This window comes from Emydura macquarii, unplaced genomic scaffold (genome assembly GCF_026122565.2).
Source record: "Emydura macquarii macquarii isolate MOO-44397 ecotype Brisbane River unplaced genomic scaffold, CSIRO-AGI_Emac_v2 contig_3110, whole genome shotgun sequence".
NCBI lineage: Eukaryota > Metazoa > Chordata > Testudines > Chelidae > Emydura > Emydura macquarii.
The window spans coordinates 47,953-63,679 of NW_027133247.1; the positions used below are offsets into that span (position 1 = coordinate 47,953).

Genomic DNA, 15,727 nt, shown 5'->3' on the forward strand with positions numbered 1-15,727 from the left:
GTTTAATTATGCTGCAGACATTCTAGCTCAGGATGCAGCCTGAGCTCTGGAACCCTCCAACCTCACAGGTTCCTGAAGCCCAGGCTCCAGCCTGAGCATCTACACTGCAATTAAACAGCCCCATAGCCCGAGCCCGACGAGCCTGAGTCAGCTGGCACAGGCCAGCCATGGGTTTTCAACTGCAACGTAGACATATCCTTAGGTGCAAGTGGCCAGTTCCCAGCACTGCATTGCTGTAGCCATCTCTCAGCTATGCTCAGCAAAAGATTCCATCTGGAACGAAGAGGCAGTTGGCACTGCGCATGAACCTGAGCTCCAGGCAGGTGAAGAGAAAGAGAAAATTAGTAATGAGAGGGACTCAATACTCTGCCAGTTTATAGCAACTGAATATGCATAGTCTAATCCACTTAGAAAATATCTTGGTGGAAGATGACTGACTTTTAGGATTACCCTTGTGCTTATCATGATATAAATTATGTAGGTGATGTATGGAAAAATTCAGTTCTGTTTAGAGAGCAATTAAGTGCCTCCTTCACCTCTAAATAATGCAGCTTCGCCTCTCATGGTGACTAGTGCTTAGAGGACAAAATGGTAGACTTAATGAGGGAGAAATCAGAGAATATCCTATTCTAAACAGAGGTCCAGCCACTGGTACCAAGATATCAGACTCTCTTAGCTGATGCAGTCTTCAGTGAGAAATGACACAACGAATATTCTGACATCAGTTGCTTGAACCAATTTGAGAGCACTTTTGCATCTCCAAAATAAAGGCAGCTCCTGAACAGGAAGAAACCCATGCATCAATTTTTTCAAAATAATCTGGTCATTGTAGGATGAGAGAAAATAGAATCCTGCAGCAGTGGATAAAAGGACAAAATCATAACCAGATGCATTTTATAGAGCTGCAGGAGAGACCAGTTTGTCTGAGAAGAAGCGGGTGCTTCAGAAAAAAAGGGAAGAGAAAACTGGAGAGCATAAGAACTATTTTGTCTTTCTTAGAAGGAAACAACTTCTATATTGTGGAGTTTTCTAGTGGATGGTCTCTTACTTTCTGGCAGATAATACGAGACTTTTGAGCATTATTGTCCAATCTGGTCATCCAGCTGGTATCAATACTAATAGACTCAAGAACTTCACATCGGGATGTAGAATTTGGCCTTCCTTCTAGCACAGGAAATCTGATTCATTGGGCAGACCAGCAGATTGGAGAACCAAAACTAACAAAACCAAGATGAGGTTATAAGCAGCCCACTGATTTTGTTCTGTGAGATCTGCCGAATCAAGGGTATGAGTGGAATTGAAGGAAAATGAATTATGTCTGTACAGATTTTGAACTTCTCTAAACCTTGACACTTAGTATTGCGTTCCATGGCAAACAGATCCACCAGATATTTAGTTACTGCCTCTTTGAGAAATTACTTGGGTTAGGTGCTATACTTCCTGCTGACGTCATTTACCGGGATATTGTCTTTCTCTGGAAGATGGGGATCTATGAGTGTGATACAGTGATGGGCATACTGGTTCCAGAACTTCAAGGCTTCCTGATGAATTAACTCAAAGTTATGAGTTTATATAATCATAATTTATAGCACTAAAATCTAAGAGAGGTGCTCCTTAGAGGAGGCAAGAATTCTTTATAGGCCAGAAGGGCAAATTTCAGTCACAAGACAACAAGTGAAGTTAGGACCCTTACTGCATCTAGAGACCTTAGATCAGGAATTGATCCAGATGAACTCTCCAAGTTATCCTGAAACATCCATCAACAATACCACCAATAGTGGAAGTATGCTTTTGGAAGCATGTCCTGGTTTTATCCACAACAATAGGGAAAGCACAACTACAGGAGGTACAGTGATCATGTTGAGGGAAAATGTTCCAAAGTACAAACAGAGTTATGCACCATTTTCCATTGAAAGGGCAGTTTACTGACTTTGGTGCCTTTCAAAATCTCTCCTATTGTCTAGATCAGTGTTTCTCAATTCGTGTTCCGTGGAACCCTGGGGTTCCGCAAGATGAACTTCAGGGTTCCGTGAAAAACTGAAACCGTGCCACCGAAAGCTGCTGAAATCGTGCCGCCGAAAACAGCCGATACCGCGCGGCGAAAAGGGGAAGATGTCCCAGATTTTTCAGCGGAGGGTATCGCATGACCCCGCAGAAGTTAAAAAGGGTTCCATGGCCAAATTTAACTGAGAAACACTGGTCTAGATGAAGGAAGTATACAGTTTTCAGCCATATCTGCAATTATCTCAACTGAAGTTGAGCCAAAGGAATGATGTATGTGCAAAATAAATGAGGCTCAATGGTTTAAATACAGCAAAAGCCCCATTGAACATAGTCTGGAATCTGTGTTGTGGGAGATATGCTGTGGTGAGTCTGGAGTCTAGAACCATCCTTATGAAGTCCACCCACATTGGGACAAAAGTGATTGTTGTGAGGTTAAGAATTAGGTTCAATAACAGGAACAACTGGCAGAATATCTTGGGGTCAGACTGCACCTTTGAAACAAGTGGTCTTATTAGACAGCTGTCGAGGCACTCTCAGATGGGCTGCCACTGATGTTAAGCACTTGATGAAAACTTTTAAGGCCATGGAAAATCTGAATTTCAGAACCTATTACCAGCAATGATGGCCTTCCACTCAGAATCAAAAGTATTTTAAATGAGCAGGGAATACTACAATATGGAACCTGCATCCTTCAAATCAAGAACTGTAAACTTATTCTGCTGACACAGGAAAGGAACTACGGATGCCAGTGTCGTCATACAGAATTTCAATTGCCTACTCATTCAAACATCCAAGATTTATCATTGGATGCAACACTTAGCCTCTCTTTCGTGTACTAGAAAATAAAGCAAATAGTATCCCTTCCCAATCTGTTGCTGAGGGACCTCCTCTATGGCTCTCATTTGGAGGAAAGATAAAGCACAGCAGTTTCTCCTGAAGTTCCTTTGGGGCATCGGTAAGTGGATGCATGGGCTGTCATAGAGTGTGACTGTATAAAGTAACCTCTCTCAACATACTTTATAGTCTCCAACATCAGATTTAGGAGAGTGGGAGAGAAAGGACAGAGAGCTCCTGGAGTGCTGTTTGGAATAATCCTTAACATCAGGAGCCTTCCATATGGGATGACACTTAAGTCCCTAGGCATCAGGTCTTTTTTGGGGTGTGAGGCTGCTAGTCCTGGATTCAGACCAGGACCTCCAGTGTGCCTGAATGCTCAACAGCAGATGATGAGTTTATATGTCTGCCTCCCACAGATGGTGCTTGAGTCAGCTCTCTCTAAGTTGACACATGCACCTTGAGAAGGCTAGCATACGAAACAGAATTCAAGATTATGTCCCTCCCTGAAGCAAAAAAGCATAGGCTTTTTCTGCACACAGAAACTGCACCAATTTCAATCAGTTAAATAGTGACTATAATTGATTTAGTTTAATTTGGTAATAAACTCAATTAAGCTAAATTGATATTAGCCACTCAAACCAATTAAAGAATGCCCACATTGAAAATTGCACCAATTTAACTAAATTGGTTTAGAAACTGATTTAGTTAAAACTGGAGAAAATTCTGTGAGTAGACCGGACTGTAGAGTGTTCTCCTAAGTCACAAACATAATGCCAATACAAAAGGGACAATGCTTGAAGTTGGCAGATTTGGCCTGGATCATCTCAAAGCCCATCAAGGAAGGCAATCTGCCATGAAATGGAAGAGGCTGAATGGAACCTAAAGAAAAGAAAAAGCCCAAAAGGGGCAAAACTTTCCAAAATGTGCCGGAAAAGGCATACCCTACTGTAAAAATTCTTATTTTAAACTCATAAAAACAAGAAAGAGTGGTTTTCCCAGAGACACACACAGCAGGATAATGACAGACATTATGAGGGCTTGTCTACAAGGCAAGTTAGTGTGCATCAAGCCAGGATGTGAATCTAGATCTATAGCTTGCTGCACGCTAACTTGCTGTGTGGATCCTGCTACTGTACACTAAAAGTTCCACAGTGTACTTTGATGTACCCTGTGCCAAGCTAATGCGCTGAAGGTTCATACCCTGACTTGTCATGCACTGTGTAGATCAGACCTGAATTTCTGCTTGCTGCCTAGAGTTGTCAGTATGAACCAAGTGGCAGTTGGGCCGTGCATCCTTATAACCTGAGGGTGTTGGTATACAACAAAATTATTTTGAAAGTTCCGAGGGCACACACATCAGTCAGAATGGAGATCCACACAGGCAATGCTCAAAGAAGAAGTGGCCATTTTTGTAGATGCATGTGGCACAGAAAAAGACTTATGCAGATAGGGGCAAAAATATAAATTATGTATGTCACACATGCTTGTAAGCTGAGCTACAGCTCTCACATACCACAACACACAGATGCAGGAGTTGCTCATTCTTTCCATATGTAACATTAAGACACTGTTGTCTTTGGCAATAGAACTAAATGGCTGAAATTCATTTGAGAAAAAAAAAGCTTTCTAGAGCTTACCATACTATTTTGCACTTGCTGTCTTCCAATACTCATTTAATGTTTGCAACATTGAATGAGGTGCCTGCCAAAAAGCATCACTAAAGTGACAGTCCCAAATTAAAATGGCAATAACACAACTTAGTGAATGAGATACTGAAACAGTATCAAGTATCTCTAAAACCACCTTGAAAGATTTTCTTATTTATATTTTAGAAAGGCCAACATTTTCAAGATTAAGTGCCCAACATTCATGGCCTCTATATCCATATTTAGGAACCCAAATTTGACTTTAGTGGGATCAGGTGGGAGGTCAGCACAATTATGTAGGTATCTAAATATGAATTTAGGGCCCAACTTCAGGCATCCAATTCTTAAACTGCTGATCTAAATATTTATTTCACTAACATTTGCACATATTATAATCAATCACTAATATTTTCATTAAGCATATTCCAACATTTATAGATCCACTTTCTTCTCAGCATACATATAATTAGAGCTGGCAAATAATGGATTTTTCTATTACAAAAATGTTCTTTTATATGTTCAAATGTGTATTTGGTGTTGTTTGAGTGGTCTCAGGTTTTTTTTAGTTAAAACTAGCTAAATTTTGAAAGGTTTTGTTTAAATTTTTCAGATTGGTATCCCCCCCAATTTTTTTTTTTTTTTTCCAGGCCAAAAACTTTTCTCCAAATCCGACCTAAATTCATTAAGAGTTTTGGTCAAGCCAAAACAGAATTTTTTGGCAAATAAGCTATTTTTAAGCTATACGTATAATAAGCTATATATAATTTTTTTTTATTGTTTAATGCACAAATTGAAGAGCAATAAAAACTGACAGAATTAAAACTGCACTGCCAACTGTAATTCTGGCACTTTCTAACTTTCATGTTTGACTTTGCAACCTGAATAATAGTTTTTTAACTGAGGAATTTGGATGTAACTTCTAAGGATTTGGGCTTTTTAAAGGAAAAAGATACAAACAAATTGAATTATTTGCAACTATAACACCATCCAGTATGAACCTTCAGCACCACAGCACAGCACAGCACAGCACAGAAGGTTATCACCTTAAGTTACAGAACTAAATATATTAAGCTGGCAGCTGGAGAAGACATGGGGAACAGAACACAGAGCTCATGAAGCTCCAAGAGAGAAAGTGTGGGTGTGAGGGGAGGGGGAATTGAGCTGCCGGGGTCACATGCTGGGTCTGGTGGGTTGGTTTGGGTGATGACAGGAAGGTGGTTCCCAAGAGAAAGATTGATTTAGAGGAGCCTGACCTAGTTCTCCCCTCTCTTCACTAAATGAGGGAGTTCCTGATGCCCAGAACTGGGGAGGAAGGGAACGCTAGGGCTATATCCCAGGCTCAAGAGCGCTTACGAGGTGGCCAGGATGGGGAAGGTTATTCTTGCCCCATGCAGTGCCCCCACTGTAGGCCATGTACCAAGACTGGCTGTCTCTATTCCCCATCCCGACAAAAAAAAAAAAAAATACAATCCACCTCCCTCACAGAGGCTCCAGCAATTCCCCATACAGAGTATGCTGCTGCTGCACTGGAGCAGGCCAGCCTCAAAATGTGTTCAACTGTGCTTAGCTGTAATTTTGGCAAGCTACCAAAATTTTTCCTGAAGACTGTAAGTGAAAGTAATGGCAGTTTTAAATACTTTATGTCTCAGCAAAAACTTAACAGAATTTCATGGGACAAAGAAACAGCACTTCACTAGCCTCAGGGTGTTCTCCCTGCTACAAACAATGGAGGAGTGAGAGCTTCTCAAAGTTGCAATAATTCTTTATAATGAGAAATGTTAGGTAAGCTAAATATAGGGGTCACTACCAATATGATTACATTTTTGGATAAATTTTCATAAATTTGAATCATAACAGTTACTGGGACATAGGCTGAAGAAAGGCAACAACTGAAATGGAAACAAAACAAATACTGGTGAAGGTGCTTGAAGTCTTGAATAAGCTCATTTAGATAGAAAATTTTATGTGGGTTGTTTTACTTAGTATTATCCATAAGGACCTGGAACTGACATTTCAAGCTGACACCAGCAAACAAAATCAACTAAACCAATTTCTGGAAGCCTTTTGTGGAAGCAGGGGTGAGGGGTACAAAATTGAATAGTTTCCAACTACTGCAAAAGTAGAAGAAATGTAAATTTCTGGTGCTTGGTCTAGCAGATTCCCATGCTAGACTCTGATCTACCAATCACCATTGATGATGTCCATGATGCATTCCAGACTCATTTAACTATTTTATATTGTCATATTAGAAATACTGGACAACTGTCAAGCAAAAGGACAATGGTGTCACTAAAACATCTGAATAAGGATGCATTATTTACAAACCTAGTATGTATTTTAAAACGAAAATATGTATTTTATAATTGTTTCTGATACAGGAAGAATGATAGTTTTCAAATAAGCATTCATCAGTTTCATGAAATCATAGAAAAAAATAGTATTATTTGAACTAATCAAGAATGTAAAGTTCAAAACCCTAAAGACACAAGGCGCTTATATAATATTATTTAAATGTTAAAATACCTGTCTGGCTCAGATATTTTTAAAATAATTATTAAGTACAGCCAATCAACTATTTAACAACCATAGTAAAACCACAAGTGAGTTGATAAATCACAGATCCGATTTACTGTTGGAAGAGTTTTAAAGTCACATGAGAGAAAAGTTTATCACAGATCTGATGAACAACCACATGAAACATAAAGGAGATTTTATAACTACACACAAAGAGAATGGATTTCAGCCACTTAATTTTAATCATCCCAGTAAATGTCACAGTTTCTTAAACATAAAATGAATTTTTTTCCAGGTGGTTATATCAATTTTGAATCAATGACTTAGCTTTTTGATTTGTTCTTTGACAACCGATATCTTATGATGTCGGAACAGTTGCAGTGGGCCCTCCAAACTTTTGAATGTGGGCCCTTCTTCAGTCAATATCTTGAACAGGAAAAATCAACACTCAGAAGACTAGTCAGCTTGCTCAAGTATGTCTCTATCTATTTAATCTCTGTTCTTGTAATTGAACTCACATGCTAAAAGTGGAGCACTTTCTAATAGTCTAATTCTATGATGCTCTTAACCATTACTGCCAAAAGGCAGAACCTAGAGTTTCCTAATTCCATATGAACTTTTTTTTTAAAAAAAAGTAAAGGTGTGGGGGGTGGGAGGGACTGAAGGAAAACTTTTAAGGGTAGGACAAGCCTGGTGGCAAGTTCCTTCTCTCTGCTGATATTGACTGCAATGCTGAGAGAGCTGTTTAAACATCTTGGATGATGCTGGGTCTGTCTTTTAGTGTTATCTGTGATTACTGCTCCTCTTTCTTATCTGCACATACAATACAGTATTAATAATAAATAATGCTATGGAAACTGCAGAACTACAGAATCAGGACTGCATTATTCCCAGTACCATGGTCAGGAAGTAGCTCACGAGTAGCCATACGCCACTTGTAACAGTATTAGTTTTTCCTCACAAAACTGTATTGGATTCGGAAAAGGAGAAACCAAAAGTAAAAGTCAATGTGGGAAAGCACAAAGGCCAAGTGCAAATATATACATCATAGTATGCTTGTTCTCTTTTACCTTTACCTCCTCATTCTTTAATTATTAAAAAAAATAAATTCAATGTATTTAGCATTACCTACAGCACTTTTACTTTTCAAAGCACTTTATAAACACTAATTAACATAAAACTCAAGCAAGGTTGTGTTTTTCATCAGAGCATAGCTCAACAATACCCCCTAATCCAGGCTCCCAGTCCTTTACCATACCTCTCTTTACATGGGTAAGAGCCCAGGACTTCAATATCTCTGGAGCTCATAAATTCCCTTGGCTTCCCTACTTATTGTTGGGGAGGGGAGAGGCAGGGAAGTGCAAGGTCCATAAGTGCGTCTCCAACCTGTTTTTTCCCCCAGCAGAAATACCACATGCAAACTTGTTTTCAGGGAAAAGGAATTTTTTTATGCACAAAAGACAGAACACAATGTTTTCATTTGTCCCGTGAGTTCAGACACTAACACTGTGATCCAATAACTATTATTTGGAAGAGCATACCAGATAATGACATAAAAAGGAAAATCCAAAGCATCCCACTACACTTCAGAATGCACATTTCAATCAGGACTACAGTAACTTAAAGAGTAGGTGTTATTTAATCTTTGTGCTCTTTTCTGAAGTCCAGGAAGAAATTGGGAGAGGCACGGTCATGCTTTCAGATGTGCCAAATTCAACTCAATTGGCTGTGCAAGCCAGAACTTTGGCAGGTTTTTCCAAATTTTTACCCCTAGACCATTATGTGGGTTATATACCAAAACAAAATATCATGGGTATTTTGGAAATCATCTTTTTTATTCTGAGCCTGATTGTGATCTCACAGTGGTGAGAGTCAGACGTAACTCCCTGAAGTCAAGAGTTGCACCAGTATAAAGTTAGCATAAGTGAGAGCAGAATCAGACTTACATCTATCTGTAGTGAAAACATATCAGTAAAAAAAAAAAAAAGTGTAGTGATGTTACATAAAATATCATAAATAGTTATTTCACAAGATTAAAATAAATTCTGTATGTTATATGGATTAACCAAATTAGATGTGAATTATTCAGTGAGGATCTTTAATGTAAACATCTGAGAATCACAGAACTGTGCAGAAGTGTTAATGGATAACTGTGCAGCTCTTAAACTGGGGAAAGTAGGTGGCAGGTGACAGAAAGGGCTAAAGCAATGTTGTACAGGGAACAGGAAGGAGAAGTTGCCATTCAGGACATAAGCCACGTAAGAATAGAGCAAAACACCGGCATGAGTCACAATAGTGGAAGGTGGATGCCATGCAGAGTTCCTAATTTCCAAGAAGCACTAGGATGGGAGGTGGCTTCTTCTACAACTTTCTCTTTGCTCTCTGAAGCCAGGACTACCTCTCACATTATTCACTTTCACTTCCCTAATCCTCTACAATCCTCTTTCCTGCAAAATGCTTTAAATGTTTGGTGGGTAAGCTATAGGCTGAAAGGAAAAGGCCATCTGGGCGGATATATGAGGCACTAAAACAGATTAATATGGCATCTTGGAACAAACAAACCAAACAAACATCATGCAGCCATTTTGGTAAAGTGCTCTGTACACAGGGCCCAGGGCTAAATATACCAGTAAAACAACCAGATGAAGGTCCAATCTTAACACAAGGGATTTTTCTGAACTTGTCTCTGTGTTTTGTTCATGTTTCTTTGTTTCAGTCTTTGGTGAATTACTGTTAAAAGGTTCCAGAGTTATTTAAATGCATTACTTAGAAAAAGAATAGCCGTTTCATAGGAGTGACAAGCAGGGAACAGATATGTGCAGTACAGTAATCATTAATAGTAGCATTAAACAATTACGGTACACCATTAAAGGCTATCATGCAGATCTGTCAACATAACATTAAATCAAATGTTGAAACACAAAAATATATCTGCTGTGCCTTTACTCACATTTTACACAGGCACAGGATTACTTGTTAGAGTAGTGCATCTTGTACCTATTCAGGTTATTACTGGTTTTCAATTATTTGCAATTCAGTATGTAGATTATCTGCTTAGCAAAAGCCAAAAACATTTTTGTTCATTTCTGATACATAAAGGTTTGTAAAGATCCACGGGACTAAAATCTGCGTTTGTGGAGCCTCGGACAAATAACATTCCCACATTACCATCAGGCAGCCACACAGAACCACATGCAAGCACTACTATAGAAATTAGGTGCTACAGGAAGTACCGCCCAAAGTTTGGGGCAGATCCAGAGTGACAGCCCTTTGTGGCTTCTGATTGGCTGATGCTCATTATTTAACCCTGGAGGCTGGCCCAGGAAGTTGTCTGGACAATCATATAGACCGCTGGCTTGTTGTGACTCTAGATCTCACCTTACTTCTGATCTCAAGTCTCTGACCCTAGCCTGACTCTTGCCTTCTGATTCCAGTCTGGTAACTCTCTCTGATCTCTGGCCTCTGACTCCAGCATGACTCTGGCTCTTGCTTCCTGACTCTAAGTACCTCTGATCTCCAGTCTCTGATCCTCGCCTGACTCGGACCTTGGCTCTTGTCTATTGATCCCAGCTCTAATGATCACTCTGATCTCTGCATGCTGATTACCACCTCATGACTGTCCTTAACTTGGTGACCCCAGCCCAGCTCTGATCCTAGACCAGGCTGTCTGTGCCCCAGCCCCTTACAAGTTTAGAAGGAAAAAAGTATCAGGAGGCAATTGCTATTATCCTCACTACTTCAGTTTGGTAACAAAAGCACTGACTAAGCACTTTCCAAAACCATTTCATAAAACTAAATCAAGAAATTAATAGATTTCTCAAGAGTTTCTTACAGGCAGTTATTTTATGGATAAAACACAATCACACATTATGTTTGCAACTCAATAGCTGTATCTGGACAGTGTCCAACATTTGTTCATAATAGTTTTGTTTTACACTTGATTTAACAGCTCTGAAATGAAGACATGTTTTGCAATAAAACCCACCAAAGAGAAAAAATGAAATATATGAAAATAAAGCATGCAACAGGGGAAGGAAGAGAGCTGAAACTAATGGAAGAACACGCTCAGTGAAGGGAAACCACCTTCCTGATATTCATTAGACAGGCTCAGGATTGAAAATCTATTTTTGTACTAGTGCTTATTTATTAAAAAGGACTTTCTTCACTAAACAGCAATTTCAATATAGAAAAATTTTTGTAGCAATTTATTTATAATGTTCATAATTTTAAAATATACATATTTAAACACAAAGCAAGTTTTCCTTCTGCAACATACCTAGTTTTTCCATTTGATTGCAGTTTATTACCAAGAATGTGATGTGAATCAGACTGCAAGATCATGAAGAAAAAGATGGGCTAAAATAAAGAACTTCTTTCTTTAGAACACAAACCCCTAATGACTACACATTGAAAAAATTATGAAAGTTAAGTAATTTGTTTTATAATAAGAGGAGTAAAAAGATTTTGGATCTTGTGACAAATTGCTCTGTAAAAAAGTACAATTTTACAGAAATATTGACATATTTTCTTCATAGCTAAACAGACTAGTCATCTTTTAACATAGTAAGAATTTTGTAGTTAATCTTAACTCAAGTTTCTAGCTACACTGACACATTATTACTGATTAGATAGCACTGTAACAGGACGGTTTATCCCTCTACGTCCCAGGGTCCAGCCAGCCTTGTTCAACGATCAGATCCAGCTGAGAAAGGGTTAGGTATTTTCTATAAAGGGCTGAGAGGGAAGGGCAGTTGTGGGAGGTAGGGAGGGTTCCTATGGCTGGCCCTGGAGCAGCAAGAAGAGATACAAAAGGGCTCCTGCAGAAAACCCCAAGTCAGGGGCAGAGACTGGGTTTATATACATGGAACTTATATTGAACTCTTTCATTGTGTTTGAACAGACTTTGGGCCTGGCATTAATGGAAACAGGCTCACATCTCTACATAATGCAGGCACATAGTTGGCCCCTGGAATTGTGAGATGGTAGGACACATATTAAAGGTGTGCCCTTTTGAAGACGGGACCTTGGGCAAGTGGGTGATGACCCTGAGAAACATGTGGCCCTGTGAATGAAGGGAAACAGTCCCCAGTACAGAGTGAAATGGGGGAGAAATATATAGTGTGCTAATGAAACTGAGAGAGCCCCAGGTACCTGAAATAAGATAGGAGGGGAGAGGGGTTCGGTTCCAGCCAAGGGACATAGCAAAGAGTTTGGACCCAAAGACCAATATACCTACAGAGATGATGCACTGGGTTGACGCAGCAGTGGTGGCAGCAGCCCCTAAAACTGCTTTTGAAGATTGCTCCACAAGTGGATGGGACAGCTCTGGGGAAGGGATTTCTGGGAATGATGAGAATACGTGGAGGTCTTTGCCTAGTCTAACAGCCCTAATGCTTCTGGGAGCAGTGGTAGGCTACGAACATCAAGGAGTGAAAACTCAAACTTGAGACTGAATGGTGTAATGGGGGAGTGGAGCTAAAACAATGAAACAGTCTATTATTCTTAATAAGAATTCTATACCTGTTAAAAAAACTCAAGCATTCTGTTAACGAAAAATTAAGGGATCGAGTCTGTTCTCCACTACTATATAATTACTTCACTTTGCGCTCTCACTCACCTGACTTATATCACCTACATCCTACCTTTGCATTGTCCCCTAAAAACTGCAAAAACAGACAGACAAAAGGTCAAAATAACAAATTATTTGGTGATTATTGGAAAAGAATTGCTTAAATAAGGAACAGGATTTTATTAGTCTAATAATTTATTATTTATACTCACTGAAACATTTCAACCATAACTGAAGAAAGCTTTTTGTTGTTGTTTTTGAGTTACTCAACTTGAGTTGTTATTTTTAAACAACACCAAAAGTGTACATTTGTTGGTGTATAAAGTCTGCATGAAGGAAGTCCTACACTGCTAGATACAAGGAATATCAATATTAGGTTTACCTCTTCCAGACTTTATCAAGTTATTTTAAAATGTTTAACATACATAAATGACCCTGCCTCTCATTCCCTTCCCTGCAACCCATTTCTTAGCTCCCAAGACTTTCTCCCCCCGTTTCAGGTCTACCTCAGTTCTCTCTTACAACCCTCTCCCAGACTCCCTCCCCTCCATATTTCCCCTACTTCCATGTCTGAAGTCAGTAGCGGATCATCAGTGAAGTTGGTTGCACCACCTATGATTCATGTTGCCTGACATTTCATTATAAGGGATTTCTACAGGGGGAAATGTACTAGCAGAGCTATATCTGTGTAATATCTGATATAGCCACGCCATTGTAACTCTGTGTGTGTGAAATTCTTATTGAGGAATAAAAGTGCCTTTTTCTGATTGAACTTATATCACTTTCAAATCAGCGTAAACTAAACTGAAAAAATGCACTGCTATACCAGGATGTGTCCATATGAGTTATACTGACATAGCTGCAAGTACAGTAGAACCTCAAAGATATGAACACCTCAGGAATGGAGGTTGTTCATAACTCTGAAATGTTCACAACACCGAACAAAACATTATGGTACAGTACCTGCAGTCAGTGTCTTCCAGCTGAAGCTGGCAGAGATCTCTGCAAAGGTGGCACTGCTTGGTTTGCAAGCAGCTCCCTGCCTTATTCTCGTTTCTTGCCTTTGGGCTGAACTGGGAGGGGGCCTGCTCCACACCCTTGGCACTAGAAGTCTCAGCCATCAGCCGCTTCTCCCCAGGGCTCACTCTGCTCAGTGCATTGCTTGCCACGCTCCAGAGACAGCAGGTGGCAGGGGTTGGTGCCAGCCGGATGTCCCTCCCTCTCCTGCCCCTTGCATTCCCAGAGGTCCCAGCAGTGCAGCCACGGGCAAAGCTTGGGCCGCATTGGTGCACAGGCTGTGGCCCTTTAAAACTCCTCCAGAGTGCAGCTGACTCCCACTCCAGGAACTGAGGTTGGAGCCAAAGGCTGGCCTGGAGCTGGTCAGCTGTGGGAGTCAGCTGCACTCTGGAGCAGTTTTAAAGGGCCACAGCCTGTGCACCAATGCAGCCCAAGCTTTGCCCGTGGCTGCACTCCTGGATCCTGCCAGCACCTCAGGGACTGAGGACAAGGAGTTGGGGCAATGGGTGAAGCTGAGGCTGACTGGGCCAGGAGATTCGGACTGGGATGAGGAGCCAAGAGATAGAGAAGAGACGGGACTAGGACAGAGACAAGTTACACAAACACGCGTACACTGTCCCACTCGCCCCTTTAAAATGTGAAAAGAACATCAGGATTTTTCTGTTAACCTTGGCTTAACAGAGAAATCTTTGGTGAATTTAAACACAAAATATTGCTTGAGCATGCAGGGGTGAAATCAGGAAGGCCAAAGCACAATTGGAGTTGCAGCTAGCAAGGGACATGAAGGGTAATAAGAAGGGTTTTTTCAGGTATGTTAGCAACAAGAAGGTGGTCAGGGAAAGTGAGAGTCCCTTACTGAAATGGGGAGGCAACCTAGAGACAGATGAGATGGAAAAAGCTGAAGTACTCAATTTTTTTCCCCTTTGTCTTCACAGACAAGGTGAGCTCCCAGACTACTGCACTGGGCAGCATAGAAGGGGCAGGAGGTGAGCAGCCCTGTGGTGAAAGAGCAGGATCAGGACTATTTAGAAAAGCTGGACATGCACAAGTCTATGGGGTCAGATGCAATGCCTCCAAGGGTGCTAAGAGAGTTGGCTGATGTGATTGCAGAGCCATTGGTCATTATCTCTGAAAACGCGTGGCAACTGGGGGAGGTCCCAGATGATTGGAAAAAGACAAATATAGTGCCCATCTTTAAAAAAGGGAAGAGGGAGGATCCAGGAAACTACAGACCATTCAGCCTCACCTCAATCCATGGAAAAATCATGGAGCAAGTCCTCAAGGAAGCCATTTTAAGGCACTTGGAAGAGAGGAAGGTGATCAGGAACAATCAACATGGATTCATCAAGGGCAAGTCATGCCTGACCAACCTGATTGCCTTCTATGAAGAGGTGACTGGCTCTGTGAATGTGGGGAAAACGGTGGATGTGATATACTTTGACTTTAGCAAAGCTTTTGATATGGTCTCCCACAGTACTCTTATCAGCAAGTTAAAGAAGTATGGGTTGGAGGCATGGACTATAAGGTGGATAGAAAGTGGACTAGATCATCGGGCTCAACAGGTAGTGATCAAAAGCTTGATGTCTAGTTGGCACCCGGTATCAAGAAGAGTGCCCCAGGGGTCGGTGCTGGGGCCAGTTTTGTTCAATGTCTTTATTATCATGGGATGGATTGCACCCTCAGCAAATTCACAGATGACACTAAGCTGGGGGGAATGATAGATACATTGGATGATAGGGATAGGATTCAGAGTGACAGACAAATTGGAGGATTGGGCCAAAAGAAATCTGATGAGGTTCAACAAGGAAAAGTGCAGAGGGCTGCACTAGGACAAAAGAATCCCATACACTGCTACTCGCTGGAGTCTGACTGGCTAAGAGCAGTTCTGCAGAAAAGAACCTGTGGGTCACAGTGGACAAGAAGCTGCATATGAATCAGCAGTGCCCCCTTGTTGCCAAAAAGGCTAACAGCATATTGGGCTACATTAATAGGAGGAATGTCATCAGATTGAGGGAAGTGATTATTCCCCTCTATTTGGCACTGGTGAGGCCACATCTGGAGTATTGTGTCCAGTTTTGGGGCCCCCACAACAGAAAGGAAATGGACAAATAGGAGAGAGTACAGCGGAGAGCAACGAAAA

At 40.7% G+C, this 15,727-nt stretch overlaps 1 protein-coding gene across 4 annotated transcripts in view; it reads right to left on the reverse strand.

The window, feature by feature from the left end:
- The window catches only part of LOC137141663 (ZZ-type zinc finger-containing protein 3-like), an 82,409-nt gene that overhangs the window by 46,194 nt on the left and 20,488 nt on the right, over positions 1 to 15,727 (reverse strand). The window lies entirely within an intron of this gene.